General features: G+C 35.9%; 1 pseudogene; it reads right to left on the bottom strand.

The window, feature by feature from the left end:
- Nucleotides 1-15,376: 15,376 nt before the first annotated feature.
- On the bottom strand, nt 15,377-15,821 carry LOC122732638 (annotated as a pseudogene).
- Nucleotides 15,822-16,682: the final 861 nt, after the last annotated feature.

Below are 16,682 nucleotides of genomic sequence, written 5' to 3'. Positions count from 1 at the left end.
TTGAATCTTCACCCTCATACAATTTGTTGCTGATCCATATCAATTATATCTTCATAATATTTCTGACATCCATCTCCATTTATTCTACTCTCATTACAACTTTTATAGTCGCTATCCTCATTACTTCATTTCAATCATCATCTAAGTTACCTTCAGTCAGTATATTGAAATAGCCTCCTAATTGTCCTCCCTGGTTCCATTTTCTCTATTCTTCAATCCAGCCTCTAAACAGGTATCAAAATGAAAATTTAAAACACAGGTCTGATCACATCATTCTTCTACTAACAAAGCTCTAAAAAATCCCCAACCTTGCTTCTATGATAAAACAAAATATTCTCTGCTTGCCACTTAGAGTTTTTAGCAGTTATTCTTTTTATTTTTTTTTGCAGGTCAGAGGGTTAAGTGACTTGCCTAGGGTCACACAGCTATTAAGTGTCAAGTGTCTGAGGCCACATTTGAACTCAGGTCCTCCTGAATCCAGGGCCAGTGCTTTATCCACTGTGCCACACAGCTGCCTGCCTTTAGCAGTTATTCTAACTTACTTTTGCCATACCAATGATGGATTATTCCCCTTCACATGTTTCTAATTAAACTCTAATAAAAATTGCCTGTTTGCTATCCCTCACACATGACATTATGTCTCCTTGTTCCATTGCTTTTGTGCAGATGACCCTTTTGCCTGGAAAGCATTTTTTTTTTCAGCTAGATGACACAGTGGACAGAACATTTAGAGTCAGTAAGACCTGAATTCAAATATGACTTCAGACACTTAAACTGTGTGATTTTGGGCAAGTTACCTGATATCTTTTTGCCTCAGTTTCCCCATATATAAATATATATCATGAAAAAGTCTTTTTAATAAAACGTTAAGAATCAGTGGATGTGCAAAGCAACAAATACTATCAAACATATTGAAAGTTATTATATTTTAATAGACAGAATGACTACTATTCACTATGCATGGATTTCCTTATTAACTGAGTCAGATCACTGACTTCATAGAACAAAGATTAAATCAAAATTAAAATAACAAAAAAGTGTACATCAAATGGCATATAATTAATTTTCAACCTATTTAAGTATGTTGTTGATCCAGAAAAGTAGGAAATAGATACAAGAACAGAAAGCAACATAAACCACTATCCCATAAAAATATTTAACTAATGTAAATAAATATACACAGTGAGAATAAGAAAATGGCTTAGAAACCACTCAGCCATCAAACATGTAATGGTCCTGTCAGGCAGAAAGAAATGGTAACAGCTGTCAACACTGGTTCAGAACATACATAGACTCATTTATAAAACCTTACAGAGGAAGATAGAAGATTATGAGCACTATTTCCCAATAAACTAATGGAAAGTAGTGAAGGGAATCAAGCTTATAGAAATACTAGTGAGACATCATTTAAATATGAAACTAAAAGGAATGAAAAAGAAGTTGCAAATATTTTTATATTCAAGTTTTGTTGATTTTAAATGTTTGTCAAGAAATCATGATTGAACACTTTATTTGGACTCTAACAAAAGGTATCATGTGAGAATGTTGAAAAGGCACTAAATAAAATGAAAAATGGTGAGAGGAATTCAATTGGAAAATCAAGATTATGCTGAGGAAGTCTTTGCTGCTGATGACCTAGTTTTGAAGATGCTGAATGATAACATCAACATATACTTAAAAGAAGGAAAGTGATTAAACACTCAGGGGAACAATAACAGGTAGAATTACTAAAAAAAAATGAAGAAATATTATCAATAAACCTTCATGCTGATTTTTGCATCCTTACAAAATACTTCTTAGTATCTAACAATAATCTAGATAGACATTAATGCTTAATGAAGATAGGAAAAAGGAAATTTTATGAGTTCGCTTTTTTAAAAAATCATTTGTATAATTGTTAGGGGGAATTGAAAAATGACTATTATGATTTCATACACAAAGCCAATAATTCAGATTTTTCATTTGTATATATGTATACTTGCATCAGTCCTGGAATCAAAAAGACCCGAGTTCAAATCTGGCCTCAAATACTTGACACTTCCTAGTTGTGTGACCCTGGACAAGTGACTTAACCCCTCATTTCCCCCCCACAAAAACTGTAATTTTTAAAGTCAAGTATCCAAATGAACTGAACTTGGAATAACACCTTCAATTCACTGTCACAAAAAGTTAAAACAAGACCTTCAGAAATAATTGAGAATACTCAGTTACAAGGAATTCATTAAAATATATTTAATTATAATTTCAGGGAGCAAAAAGTCATGTTGTTATTAAAATATCTGGTTTATTATAAAATTATTTTCAAATTAGTCCTCTTGTATCTTAAGCTTTATTTTTAGTGTTATTGGATACTAAACAAATAAACTGAATTAACATTAATGTTTAATAAACATTTATTTCCCATGGGTAAGTCAAGCCAATAAATAGAATAAAAATGACAATACTACATAAATTAATTTAGCTATTTGTTTCAGTGCCAAAATATTTTGTAAAAATAGAACAATTTAAAAATTCAAATGAAGGGAAAAGGCCAATGGTCTGAAGAATTATATCAAAATAGTGAGGGAGAAGAATCTATTAATATTATATCTTAAACTGTATTACAAACTAATAATAATTAAAATAACATGTTATCTTTTAATGTCAATAGTTAGGACAAATTAGGTCAACAACATATAGAAGCAAACATGCACAATAGCTTACTATATGATTTAACCATCTGTAAGAGCCAAATTTATTATGGGGAGAGTTAATTGGGTAGCTTGCCATAATATTAGGGTTCAGAAAATAATGAGAGACCTCTAGGTCCAAAGTTTCCTGCCTTCCAAACTGCCGTTTTTGGTTATTTCTCACAGACTAATAAGAAAGGAGATTAACAACGTCTTTTCCATAAGCAATCAAGGTTTTATTAATAGGAACAAAATTTACAACAAAGGTAAAGTTAATAAAGCCAGGGACAAGGGAATATGGGAAGAGAAAATGAATAAGCTCCCTGACTCTAGCAAAGACTGACTCAAACTCCAAACTTGCTTCCAGCTCAGCTAGCTCAAAGAGCTTGCCTTGCTTCCCCAAACTCACCACCTGGGGTCCATAGTTTCAATGAGAGTCAGCTGTGCAGTCCCTCTCCGGCACGCTGTAAAGCTCTCTCTCTCTCTCCCCCAGCAGAATGAATGTCTCTTCCCTTCCTAGTTCCTCTCTCCCTCCCCCAAAGGGGAGGTCTCTCAAGCTTATTGGCAGAGTGGTCTCTTGCTGATTTCAGCAGCACACCAACACATTACTCAGGGCCTGCCAGGTGTGGCCTCCATCCAATCATCTCCAAGTAGGTACTTAGTTTCACATTCTCACCCAATTCAAACAATACTAAATCAATCCAGTGGGGCCCATGGGCATCTGCCAAATTTCATTATTTTATCGCAAATAAGACTCAAATTCCTCAGGGATGGATTCACTATTTTATGGAAAAGCTAGACCTAAGTATAGAGAAGAAAGAGGTTTAGACCAATGCCTCTCACCTTATAACCAGATAAGTTCCAAATAGATATATGAGTTAAACATAAAAAATTCATATCATAATCAAATTAGAGGAGGAAGGAAGCAATTACATTTCAAAACTATGGATGCTAAAGAGTTCTTTACCAAACAAGTGACTAAGAGGATCACACTAGATAAAATGGATAATTTGATAACATTAAAAAAAAAAAGATTTATCACAAACAAATCTAATGTAATAAAATTAGAAAGGGATGATCTGCCTGAGGGAAAAACATAAGCTTTGCAACAAGTATCTCATAAAGTCTGAAAAAGGTATCATTTCCAAGATATATAAGAAACTGATTAACATTTATGAGAATAAATTATACTCCCCAACAAATACATGGTTAAAGGATATTGATATACAATTTTCAAAGGAAGAAATACAAGCTATCAGTAATCATATGAAAAGTGTTCAAATCACTAATAATATGAAAAATGAAATTGAAGAAATTTTAAATTATATTTCATACCTCTCAGACTGTTAAAAATGACAAAGGAGGAAAATGACAAATGCTGAAGGAGATGTGAAACTAGAGCAATGGTGTTAAATTCAGAAAGAAGTGGGGGTCACTAAACTGTACATAAAAAAAAAATTCATGATCTGCATATTGACTTAGAAAACCACATATTTATAATATCTATGTTCTACTTTATCTGTATTATTAAATATTTCCCAATCATATTTTAATCTGGTTCTGGCCATACTTGGATGTGTCATGGGTAGCATGTTGTACACCTCTGCATGAGAGTATTATTGATGGAGCTATAAATTAGTCCAACCATTCCAGAAAGCTATTTTGAACTACATCCAAAAAGTTATTAAACTGTGCATAGCTTTTGATGCAACTATAGCACTGATAGTCCTATACCCCAAATAAATTACTGAAAGACCACAAAAAAAATGTATATGTCCAAAGATATCTATATTAACTCTTCATTTAAACCAAAATAGAAAACTAAGAGTCTCCCCTCCAATCAGGAATTGGCTAAATAAATTGTGGTAATATGAATGTAATAGATTATTTTTCATAAGAAATGATGAAATGGACAAGTTCAGAGGAGACCTGGAATACTTTTATGGATTTATGCAAAGTGAAGTGAGGAGAATTAAGAGAAAAAATTTTTATGCAATTAAATGCAAAATGAAGTAAGCAAAATTAAGAAAACAATTTATATACAATTAAATAACATCATAGAGGAAACCAACTTTGTAAAACTTTAGACCAACTCTATCCAACATTATGATAAATACTAAGTGCCAAAAAATCAGGATGAAGCATTGGACTCAGCTACTGATAAAAAAATGATAACCTGGAGATTTAGAGATAGATTTATTTAATGTGGTTAATGTAGAAATTTGTTTTACTGGCCTTTGTAAATATACATATTGAGGGATGTGTTTTTGTTTTTAATTTGCTCAATGGGGATGAAGTTAGAGTGAGGGATAGATAAAATTTTAAAATACTTTTAACTTGAAAAAATAAACATAATTTTCACATTGAGTTAAGGTCTCTTGCCAAGCATTCTTTGGTATTTTTAGTTTTGGGGGGGTTGTATTCGACCCCCTTACCATCTGTGGGCTAAGAGTTCCAGAAGCAGTTGCTGATGATGATGATTCAAAGGTTCCTGACACCTGCTCCTGGTTTGTTGAGGCAGGTTCTGCACTGGCTTGGCCTGTGCTGGGCTGGGCTTCCCTCTCACCCCAGTACAATGGATCTTTCCTGCTTACCTTCTAAATTTTCTTTGGCTGGAAAAAGGATTTGACCCTGTCCTTTAGTGGGATCTTCTGCTCCAGACATTGTTGCATGGCATTATTTGTAGGTATTTGGAGGTTTCTTGGGGAGAGCTCAGGAAAGTCACTGCCTTTCTTTCATCTTGGCTCTGCCCCTCCTTTTATTATTTTTTTTCTTTTTTAAGAAAGATAGAGGAATTTAGGAATAGAGAAAGGAATGATTTTATAACTGTTTAAAAAAGTAAATATGCTGAAGATTTTTTTTTTGGCAAGGCAATGAGGGTTAAGTGACTTGCCCAGGGTCACACAGCTAGTAAGTGTTAAGTGTCTGAGGCCAGATTTGAACTTAGGTCCTCCTGAGTCCAGGGCCGGTGCTCTATCCATTGCACCACCTAGCTGCCCCAATGCTGAAGAATTTAAATCTGTTTTAGTTATAGATATTGCAGTGGTCATCATCAGATCAATTTTCCTATTTTTTTCTCAGAAAACAGTAGTTTTTTGTAGTCAATTTAAATTTAAGTGAAAAAATGATAATTAACCAGAGAAGAAACTTAACTCCCAAGTATTTTAACAAGCAACAGTCTGAAGGTAAATTCAATGAAAAGATGCAGAAAATGATCTATTAGTGAAATATGTGTCTGGAAAGGGTGCTGCTGGTTTGGGTTATTTTTACTTAGAGTTTTGCTGTTGTTGGTGGTGATGATGATGAAGATGAGATTGGTGGTGTGACTTTTTAGTTGATTGTTTTTTACAGGTACTAACAAAACACCAAAATGAATTTGTCTGACAAGGAATGAAAAATGAAACAGACTGGGATATAACTCCTTTTTCCTATCATCCAGTTTAACATTGGCTTCAGTTTAACATTAAGTTCAGGATCAACAGGAACAGAGGTCTCATATATTCTGAATCAAATCTATTGTTTTAGAAGCTATCACAAAGGTCTTTCCAGTATCTGAGAACTAAGTCCCAGCATTCTTTTTTTTTTCTTATTTTTTTTTAGTGAGGCAATTGGGGTTAAGTGACTTGCCCAGGGTCACACAGCTAGTAAGTGTCAAGTGTCTGAGGCCGGATTTGAACTCAGGTACTCCTGACTCCAGGGTCGGTGCTCCATCCACTGCTCCATCTAGCTGCCCCCATGCTCCCAGCATTCTAATTAAAAAATATCACCAGACTTCTCCTTATGAATATGTAATTTGCTCCAGAGTCATGTTTGCTGATGAAACTACCGCAAAATTAGGATGGTAAATGACTGGAATAGAGAAGGGTGCAAAGTAAACCAGGAACATAGTCCAAAGGAAGGAAAATTATTTCTATCTACAGATGATATTAGAATTTACAAAGAGGAAGTTAGAATATTAATAACAAAAGTATTTGAAATCATGTACATTTTCAGAAAGAAAAAGTACAAATGAAGTTCATTAAAAATTAGTGTGTGTATATACATACATACATACATACATACATACATACATACATACATATATATGTGTGTATATGTATAAATCCAGAATGGAGAGAGAGAAAAAAAGCACTTTTAAATAACACTGTATGTTAAATATCTGGGAATTAGCCTACCAATACACATAAAGTCCTTACATAAATTTAACTACAAAGTGATTATTTTCAAAAAATGGAAGAATTCTCATGCAAATATGAAGATATTCAATGTTCATGGCTGAGACACAATCTATCAAATAATTTAAATGTCTCCTTCATTTTCTTTTTTTTTAATTTTTATTCTCAACATTCATTTTTATAGGATTTAGAGTTCCAAAATTTTTTTCCTTCCCTCTGTTTCCTCCCACCTCCACAAGACAGCAACTAATCTGATATATGTTATATATGTACAATCCAAAAGTACTCTTTGTTTTTTAGTCTGTGTTTCATAATTAGCCCTATGGGATTGTCTTGGATCATTGTATTGCTGAGAGAAGTTAAGTCATTCACAATTGCTCATAGAACAATACTGCTGTGACTGCGCACAATGTCCTCCCAGTTCTGCTCACTTCACTATATATCAGTTCATATAAGTCTTTCCAGATTTTTCTGATATCATCCTGCTTGTCATTTGTTATAGCACAATAATATTCCTGTGATGTTTAAAATATAAATGTGTGGTTGCCTTGAATTAGGAGCTTTAGCACGAGTCTTTGGACATTAAGCATTTATTAAAGCATACTAGGTATTAGTAAAAGGAGAAAATGTGGAGTTCAGAAAATTAAGAAAAGGCCTATCTAGTCTAGAGTTCCAGCCTGGTCTGGTTCTTCCTCAAGTTCTCCACCACAAGCCTGTTTCAACCACAAACTGCCACCACATTTTGGTTCCTGAACAAAAAAGAGTGATCCTCAGTCTGTTCCAGTGGAAGCTTCCTGAGGGATCAGAAGAGGGGCAGTCCCCACACACAGCTCCAAGCTAATTGGCTGGTCCATTGATTGACATGACTTACAGGAGGTCTATGAATAGGCATAATTTCCAGGTGCCAGGCAGCTTCTGGACGCTAGTCACATGCTTTCTTTTCAGGGAAGTTGCCCTGTTTCTCAAAAAGTGTTTCTCAGCATGGGGTGGCACCCTGATTCTCACATTCCATTACAATCATATACCACAGCTTGTTCAGTCAGTCCCCAATAGATGGACATTCCTTTGATTTCCAATTCTTAGCCACCACAAAGAGTTGCTATAAATATTTTTGTACAATTTTTTCCCTTTTCTCTTTTTCACAATTACTATTTTTAACTGTTTCCCTCCATCCTATTCCCTTCCCCATGATATTTACTTTATTATTTATCTTCTTTCACCTTATCCCTCCCCAAAAAGGATTTGTTTCTGACTTCCCCTCCCCCAATCTGCCCTCCCTTCTTTTGCTCTTCCCTCCTTATCCCCTTCCCCTATTGTTTTCCTGAAGGGTTAGATAGATTACTCCACCCAATTGAGTGTGTATGTTATTCCCTCCTTGGGCCAATTCTGATAAGTGTTAGGCTCATTTACTGCCCCTATTAAATAGATTATGCCACCCAATTGTGTGTGTATATTAATCCCTCTTTGAGCCAACTCTAATGAGATTAATGTCTTTGAGAAAATTCTGATGAGTTTAAAGTTTATTTATTGCCCTGCTGCTACCCCATCTCTCCCCCCCACACACACACTCCACAAGCCCTTTCCTGTTTCTTTCATGCGGGATTTCACTCCATTCTACCTCTCCCCTTCCTCCTCCACCAGTGCATTCCTCCCACCCTCAATTTTACTCTAAAGATATCATCATGGGGCATCTGGGTGAGAGAGTAGACAAAGCACCCACCCTGGACCCAGGTGGACCCCAGCCCAAATCCTGCCTCAGACACAAAGCACTCACCCGCTGCACAACCCCAGGCATGTCACCCAAATCAAACCACCCCATAAAAAGAGATAAACAAAAAATAAATACTTTACAGATATCATCCTTTTATAATCAATTCCCATCTCTGCCCTCTGTCTAAATTTATTTCCATCATCTGCCCTAATACTGAGAAAGTTCTTATGAGTTAGACATATCATCTTCCCATGTAGGAATATAAATAATTTAATCTTTTAACATCCCTCTTAATTTATTTTTACTGTTTACCTTTTTATGGTTCTCTAGGGTCTTGTATTTGAAAGTCAAATTTTCTATTCAGTTCAGGTCTTTTCATCACGAATACCTGAAAGTTCTCTTTTTCATTGAAGTCACATTTTTTTTCTATGAAAGATTATACAAGTTTTTCTAGATGGATGATTCTTGATTGTAATTCCAATTCCCTTGCCCTGTGGAATATCATATCCTATGCCCCCTGATCCTATAATGTAGAAGCTGTTAGATTGTGTGCTCTCCTCACTGTGGCTCCGCAGTACTTGAATTCTTTCTTTTTGGCAGCTTGCAGTATTTTATCCTTGACCTGGGAGTTCTTGAATTTGGCTATAATATTCCTGGAGGTTTTCCTTTTGGCATCTCTTTCAGGAGGTGATTGATGGATTCTTTCAATTTCTATTTTACCTTCTGCTTCTAGAATATCAGGGCAATTTTCCCTGACAATTTCTCAGAGGATGATGTCTAAGCTCTTTCCTTGATCATGGTTTTCAGGTAGTCCAATAATTTTCAAATTATCTCTCCTGGATCTATTTTCTAGGTCAACACTTTTTCCAAGATATTCCCCACTTCCCTGTATTTTTTAAATTCATTTGGATTTGCTTTATTGCATCTTGATTTCTCATAAATTCACTAGGTTCCCTTTCTTTAATCCTATTTCTTAGGCAATTATTTTCATCAAAGAGCTTTTCCATTTGGCTTTTCAAACTATTTACATTTTTTTTCATGTCTTTCCTGCATCACCCTCATTTCTCTTTCCATTTTTTCCCCTCTATCTCTCTTACTTTATCTTTTAAATCCTTCTTGAGTGCCTCTATGGCTTGAGATTAATTCATATTTTTCTTGGAATCTTTAGATGTAGGGGCCCTGATGTTGCTGTCCTCTTTTGAGGATGCACCTCTATTTTCCTTGTCCCTGAGAAGTTTTCTATGGCCCACAATTTTCTCTGTCTGCTCATCCTGCCCATCTTTCATTTGGCTTTTAACTCCTTCTTAGTGTTGGGTCCTACTTCCAGGATATACTGTCCCAAGCTTCAGGGGGTCTCAGGTGTTATTATTTAATGAGCGAAAGTTCCTTCACTTGCCTTGCCCTTTCTCTGGTTGATATATAACCCCAGGCCAACTTGCCAATCAACCAGACAGAAAAATTTTATGTGCTCTGATTGCTAGCTCTAAGGATTCTGCACCCCTCATTTCCTGGGACTCCACTTCTCAAGGTTTCTTCCTAGTTCCCCTCTGGGGTAGGACATTCAAATCCCCCCTTAGCCCCTGCAGACAACCCTATAGACTCCCCCCAGCTATGCATTCAGCTCTCTCAACAGACTATGAACTTAGTTCTAGTAGATGAGGGCACTGCAGCTGATTCAGAGGTTCAGGGGTAAGTTTCTCTGGTCCAGCCTGACTGTAGCTATATCTATTTTGGCACAATTGTGGGGCTGGACTCTACTCCTAGCCCAGCTCCCCTTCTGACAGTCTTCCAAGATATCTTTAGCTGGAAAATAATCTCAGCCAACTTTGTGTGGGTTCTGCTGCTCCAGGACTTGTTTTCTGGCTGTGTTTGGAGTTTTTTGGGAGGTAATTGTGTCAGGAAATCTGAACACTTACTGTCTTTCCTCCACTCCAGTCACCTACCTTTTCCACAAGAATTTGCCCAGCATTAAGTCCTTTAATTATTTTGAGGGGGGGAGTTCTATGTGTATATATTTTATTGAAGTATAGATGAGAGTTTTCCACTATTTTTCCCTCTTTCCTCTTTTCTTGACAATGGTATGCAGCCTGAAGCAGAGTAAGTGGTTGCCAATAGGGCCAGACCTAATAACTGATTAAGACCCTGCTCATTCTTTTCCTTTAGCCAAAAAACAAGGCTGTCTTTTAAAGTAAAAATAAAGGACATATTTTCTTACTCATTTAAAAAAATTGTATTTCTTTTCCTAGAAATGTTGTTCTTGTCTATTGCACAAATATAGGCTAATAGACACATGGAAATAAAAATAAAAGCAGCAAAATCTAAATATTTAAATCTACAACTTAGAATTTTACTCAGATTGATTTTTTGCAGCTTCAACCTTTTCTTTCTATTTAACTTTTCAATCAACCAGTTAGGTTGTCCAAAATCCTTATTTTTTTTTTTTAAGAAAAATCAGTCACTCTCCTAAGGAGCGTCCCTTCTTCTGAGACCATAGAGCATGTGTACAGATAGGTATATGCATGATAATTTAGGAGGACAGAGTTATAGCTAAGACCATCTGAAAAGGCTTTCTATAGGAGATAATGCCTAGTAAGAATTTTGAGTGAAATTAAAGGTTTTTATGAGACTAAGAAAGGAGAGAGTGCATTCCACCCACATTTAATCTAATTAATAGTACTGTTCAGCAATATTGTAATGATGATAAACTTTAAAAACACTTACCTGCTCTGATCAAGACAATGATTCATGTGAAGCCTCAAGGCCCCTTGTTGAAAAATGGTATTCACCTCCAAAGAACTGATGAACTCTGAGTGCAGCTTTAAATACATACTTTTTTTTTTACTTTCTCTATTTTTCTTTTTGTTTTTGTGTGTATTTTCTTTGGCAACAAGGCTAATATGGAACCAAGTTTTACATGACTTCACATGTGTAATTGATATCATATTTCTTACCTTCTCAACAGGTAGAAGGAGGTTTGGGAGGGAGATAACCTAAACTCAAAATATAAAATGAATGTTAAAACTAAAATTATAATTGGGAAATACATTTATAATAACATTTTTAGTAATTCCTAATATAGTAACAAATTTTCTCTTTAATAAAGGTCTGTAAAGTACCTGAGGATCCTACCTAAAGTACAAATGAGGATTTTTGTACAATAACAGTAATGCTCTATTTTTTTTTAAGTAGTAGAGACGACCGTTATATGGCACATGTGAACATTAATTTTGTAAAGTTGGATAACTATTTGATTTTTATGGAAGAAATAGCTATATAATTTCCAAAGCACAAAGTCCCATACCTGACTTGTAATCAACAATACTTTGCTTCTACGTATTGTTAAGTTATCTTTGTAAGTAAAAACAGTTTTCTCTCATTGAGTTCAGTGAGCACTGTTTGATACTTTCCCTATCAGTCTCCCTGCCCTGTTCTTTTCACAGACAATTACCCCTTTCTGAGCCCTGTTTTCTCATAGGAGCTATCAGGCAAAGAAATCCTGGTATGGCCAATTCCTCTGGGAGAAAATTGGGTAGCTCACAATCAGAAGTGGAAAATAGTATAGAAAGAGCAGGGCAAGTGTAATTGAAATATGTGTATATATATTATATTACTATATACACATATTTCAATTACACTTGCCCTGCTCTTTCTATACTATTTTCCACTTCTGATTGTGATATATATATATCAGCCAGGAATAGTGATAAGGTTGTTCTGAAAACACCATGGGCTTGTATCCCTCAACTCCTCCATGCCTCACTCATGTAGCTGCTAGGAAATGAATAAGAAGGAATCAAACAGTTTTGTGTGACCAGATTTTCAAATATTCAGGGAATCCAACAAAATACCATGGAAAGAAACTGATTTGTTTGATTTGGTTTTGTTTTGTTTTGTTTTTGTTTGTTTGTTTGTTTGTTTCTTATTCCCACTGAATGAGAAGGTAGATTGTTTTGCTTAAGAATTCAGAACTTAGGGAGTAGCATTTTACAGGGAAATCACAGTGGCATAAAATGGCTTAAATATACTAAAATAAAGTCAACAAGTACTTATCAAGCACCTATTATAATCTAGACACTATGCTAATCACCAAGGATAACAAAAAAAGAGGCTTTAGTCTCTGTCCTCAAGGAGAAAAGATGAGAAACATCATTCAACTTTTCCATCATGGATAAGCTTTCCATTTATGGTCATCCTTCACTGTCTGTCTCATCTGGTTTCATTTATATTACACACATACCTCTAGGACACAGAATTTTCCTCACCTCCCCCCCACCACACACACACACACACACACACACACACACACACACACACACACACACACACACACACACACAATACTCCTCATGCAACTTCTAGAATGGAAGTTTCTTGAGAGTAATGACTATCTTTTTTTTTCCCTTCTGTTCCATCCTAGCAATTGGCAGGTGGGTACTTAATTAATCTTTCTTGAATTGAATTGGTTTGTTGATAGGGAAACTCTACAAATGAAGATCAGCAACTAGGAAATTTGTTTTACATCAGAGTTGCCTGGCAACAGTGGGAGGTGGTGACTTTTCTAGGGTCACACAGGTGGTATAAATGAGAGACAGATGTTCCTGTGGAAAAAAATACTGGGCCTCTGTCCTCTTGTCCAGGCTGTTTATCAAGTATATGAAACATAATTAAACCTGAATTGGAGGGGAAAAAAGGAAACTGAGTATAGTATGTTCACTAAGTTTCTGGACCCTTTGTTAAATAAGTACAGGTTCAGTGCTATGTAAAAGGCTGTACTGTCATGCAAATTTCACACAGCAGAGAAACTATCAAGTAATAACCTTGATTTAAACACATGGAGAACAAGATGTTGTAGTCGTTCAGACTGACTTCATAGACTATACAAGGTGATTAGGATAGGAGACAATTAACTGAACTGTCAACTCAATTTGGGGATCATGAAAACTTTCTATATTTAGATCTGGAAAACCATCATGTTGGTTCACAAGCAATTAGCTTTTGACTGTTCATTAGCAATCAGCAGCAGCCAGGGGTTAAGGACTAGACCTCATTAGAAGACCCCAAACAATAGATTCCTGCCCAAAGAACAAATGCAAGATTGGAGAGACTATAGAGAATAACATATTTAGTCACTCCAAAACTTTTTCCACCACCGAAATATTTTTAAAATAAAAATTTGCTGTAGCGACTGACCCAGGAGTTGTTAGGTTTCTAGGTTTTTAATAATGGTTTTCCCTATAGAAATTGAGCTGAATTAAAAAAAAAGATATTCCTAGTAGTTTGAAGTAAAGGTTTGGAAGAAGTGAAGATTCATTTTGAGTGAGTAAATAAACTACCTAGCATTAAGAAAATGGTATGCCCTTGAAAACCACCATTATCTGGTGTCCTTATTTTGTTTGAGGCAGTATTCACAAAATAGAGCCATTTTCTCAATTAGCATGCCTCATGGTTAGTCCAAATCTGTGTTTGATAGAGAATTATGAAAAATGTTTGCACTGCTGTGCCTGACTGGACAAGCCTAAACTAATTTCCCTGATAATGAAGCTGAATCAGATGAAGTAAAATTAAGAATGAGGGGTCATTATAAACTGGGTTTTGTGGAAGACCTCTGTTTACAATTAAGTGTAAGTACATATAGATTGAATTTGAAATGGCCTGTAGGGTCCACCCCTTAAAGAATGTTCAGAGGGTTCATTCTTAGTTTTGGTCAACTACACAGTACCTTTGGGCTAGGTTTCTAACCATGTTACTTGGGATTATAGACAAGTTAGAAAGATCTTAAAGACTGAGGTTCAATATTTGGAGCTAGCTGGCAGCAAAAGAAATTTCTAGATAAGAGATTAGGTCCACACCTAATGGTCTTACCAGCAGGCTTGTACAAGGTGCAAAATTTGGTTGGTGCAAAGCTGAGGTGAGATATGCATTACCTAATTAGCTATACTACAAACTTTTTATGTTCTGATGAAGTTTAAGTATTAAACCTCCCTCCTAATTGTAACAATAGATGTAAACTAAGTTGCTAAATCCTGTTTCAAGTATCTTTTGCCTAATGTGGGCTTATGAGGCTTTTTTATGTTTAGGGGGAAAAGAAATAGCTCAGGTAAGTGACTTGTCCTGGGTAACATGTCTAATAAGTATGAGAATATGGATTTGAACTTATCTTCCTTAGTCTAGGAATGTTTAGGATTTCTTCTGTACACAGGGAGAAGTCACCTGTCCCGTGTCTGATTGATATTTCATATAAATTATCTTTCTTGGGGTAGCTAGGTGGGGCAGTGGATAGAACACTGGCCCTAGAGTCAGGAGGACCTGAGTTCAAATATGACCTCAGACACTTGACACTTACTAGCTGTGTAACCCTGGGCAAGTCACTTAACCCCAACTGCCTCACCAAAAAAATAAATAATAATAATAAAAACACCAAACAAATTATTTTTCTTGATATCCTTTTGGAAGGAAGCTCTAGGTATGAACATTCATGTAAGCGATGAGTAAAATTGTCTTCAGAACACCAGGGTGGAATTTTAAGGAGCCAATTAATGTCACAAAAGGAAGCCAAGCTTCCTCTCATGAAAGCCTCAGTGTGCCCAGGATTGAATGTGATCTTAATCTTATGCTTAGGTATAAAACAGGAAATGGGTTTAGTACACCAACCTCCTGTGGGCCCAGAAACCTCAGTTAGACATAGAATTATCACAAAACCCCATACAAGTTGCTAATCATAGAAAAGATTTGCTAAATTATCACCCCAAACTACAAGTCTGACCAGATTTTTTTTTTGATAGAAACTATTTATTAATAGAAAAGTCGGCCAATGAAAATGTTTACTTCTTCTTGGACACACCCACAGAGCAACCCCTACCGCCTGTAATCTTGGTGTGCTGGCCCCAGACTCGGAAATCCCAGAAGTGCAGAAGTCCACTATGTGGCTGAATCTTCTTCAGTCGCTCCAGATCCTCATGAAGCTTATTGTCTAGATCGTTGGCCAGAACCTGGCCATATTTTCCATCCTTTCCATCCTTCTGCCTGTTAAGGAACCAGTCTGGAATCTTGTATTGTTGAGGATTCTGCATGATGGTGATCACACGCTCCACCTCATCTTCAGTGAGCTTACCAGGCCTCTTGGTGAGGACAATGTCTGCTTTTCTCAGTACTATATGGGACTATCTTCAACCCAAACCCTTGATGGCTGTGATGGCAAAAGCCATCAATGTTGGTGTTGAGCACACTCAAAATGTGCTGGAACTTCCCAGGGATTACAAGAGACATGGCTGCAATGGCAGCATGAGAGCCAGATCTTATTTTTGATAGCCAATTTGTAACCTCGGAAAAACAAAAATGTTCTTCCAACTGCATTTCTTTGAAGTGATGGTGACAACTAGACAATTTAACTGAGTTAATTCTTTTCCCTAAGGAAGCCTCAGAGAATATGCCAAGCCTATCCCATCCCAGCACATAAAGAATTTTTTTTTAATTTTTTTATTCCTGAAGTCTCTGTGAACTTCCCTATCCTGTAATCTATATATTGAAACTTTTAGAGCCTCGGTTTCCTTATCTGTAAAATGGGCATTAGATAGCATCTAAGGCCTCTTTTAGCCCAAAGTCTATGATATTCTGAATTAATTACTTAATTAAAAAACATTATTCAAAAGGAGGAATTTTTTTTTAATCTATAAATTCTTAAGCTAGTGAATGTCTGAGTCAAGATTCAAACTCAGGTTTTATAGCCTCCAGTCCAGTGTCCAGTGCTCTATGCACTATGTAACATTGTCACAATCATTTAGACGAATCCCAATTTTGTAAGGCTCTTTGGGTTGGGGTAATCTGAGAAGCACATTTGTAAGCAAAAAGATTTATATCTATTCTACTAATTATCCTGCAATTAAATCTCTGAATATTGGGTATGCTCATGCCCTATACCAGGCTGGTAAATACTCTGCAATTTATAGTCTTTAAGAGTTGCCTAGGGCACTGAAAAGGTTAAATGTCTAGGACCACAGAGCAATGTTATAAATACAAAAATTAAGTGTTTTCTATTACTAATATGCATGCTTATTCAGTCATGGATGGGTTATGATATGCATTTGGTAGAAGGACTCACATGAGAAGTTCCCTCATGACAAAATCTCA

This window comes from Dromiciops gliroides, chromosome 6 (genome assembly GCF_019393635.1).
Source record: "Dromiciops gliroides isolate mDroGli1 chromosome 6, mDroGli1.pri, whole genome shotgun sequence".
Taxonomy (NCBI): Eukaryota; Metazoa; Chordata; class Mammalia; order Microbiotheria; family Microbiotheriidae; genus Dromiciops; species Dromiciops gliroides.
The sequence above is the reverse complement of the archived record's forward strand: the minus strand, read 5'-3'. Positions and strand labels throughout refer to the sequence as shown.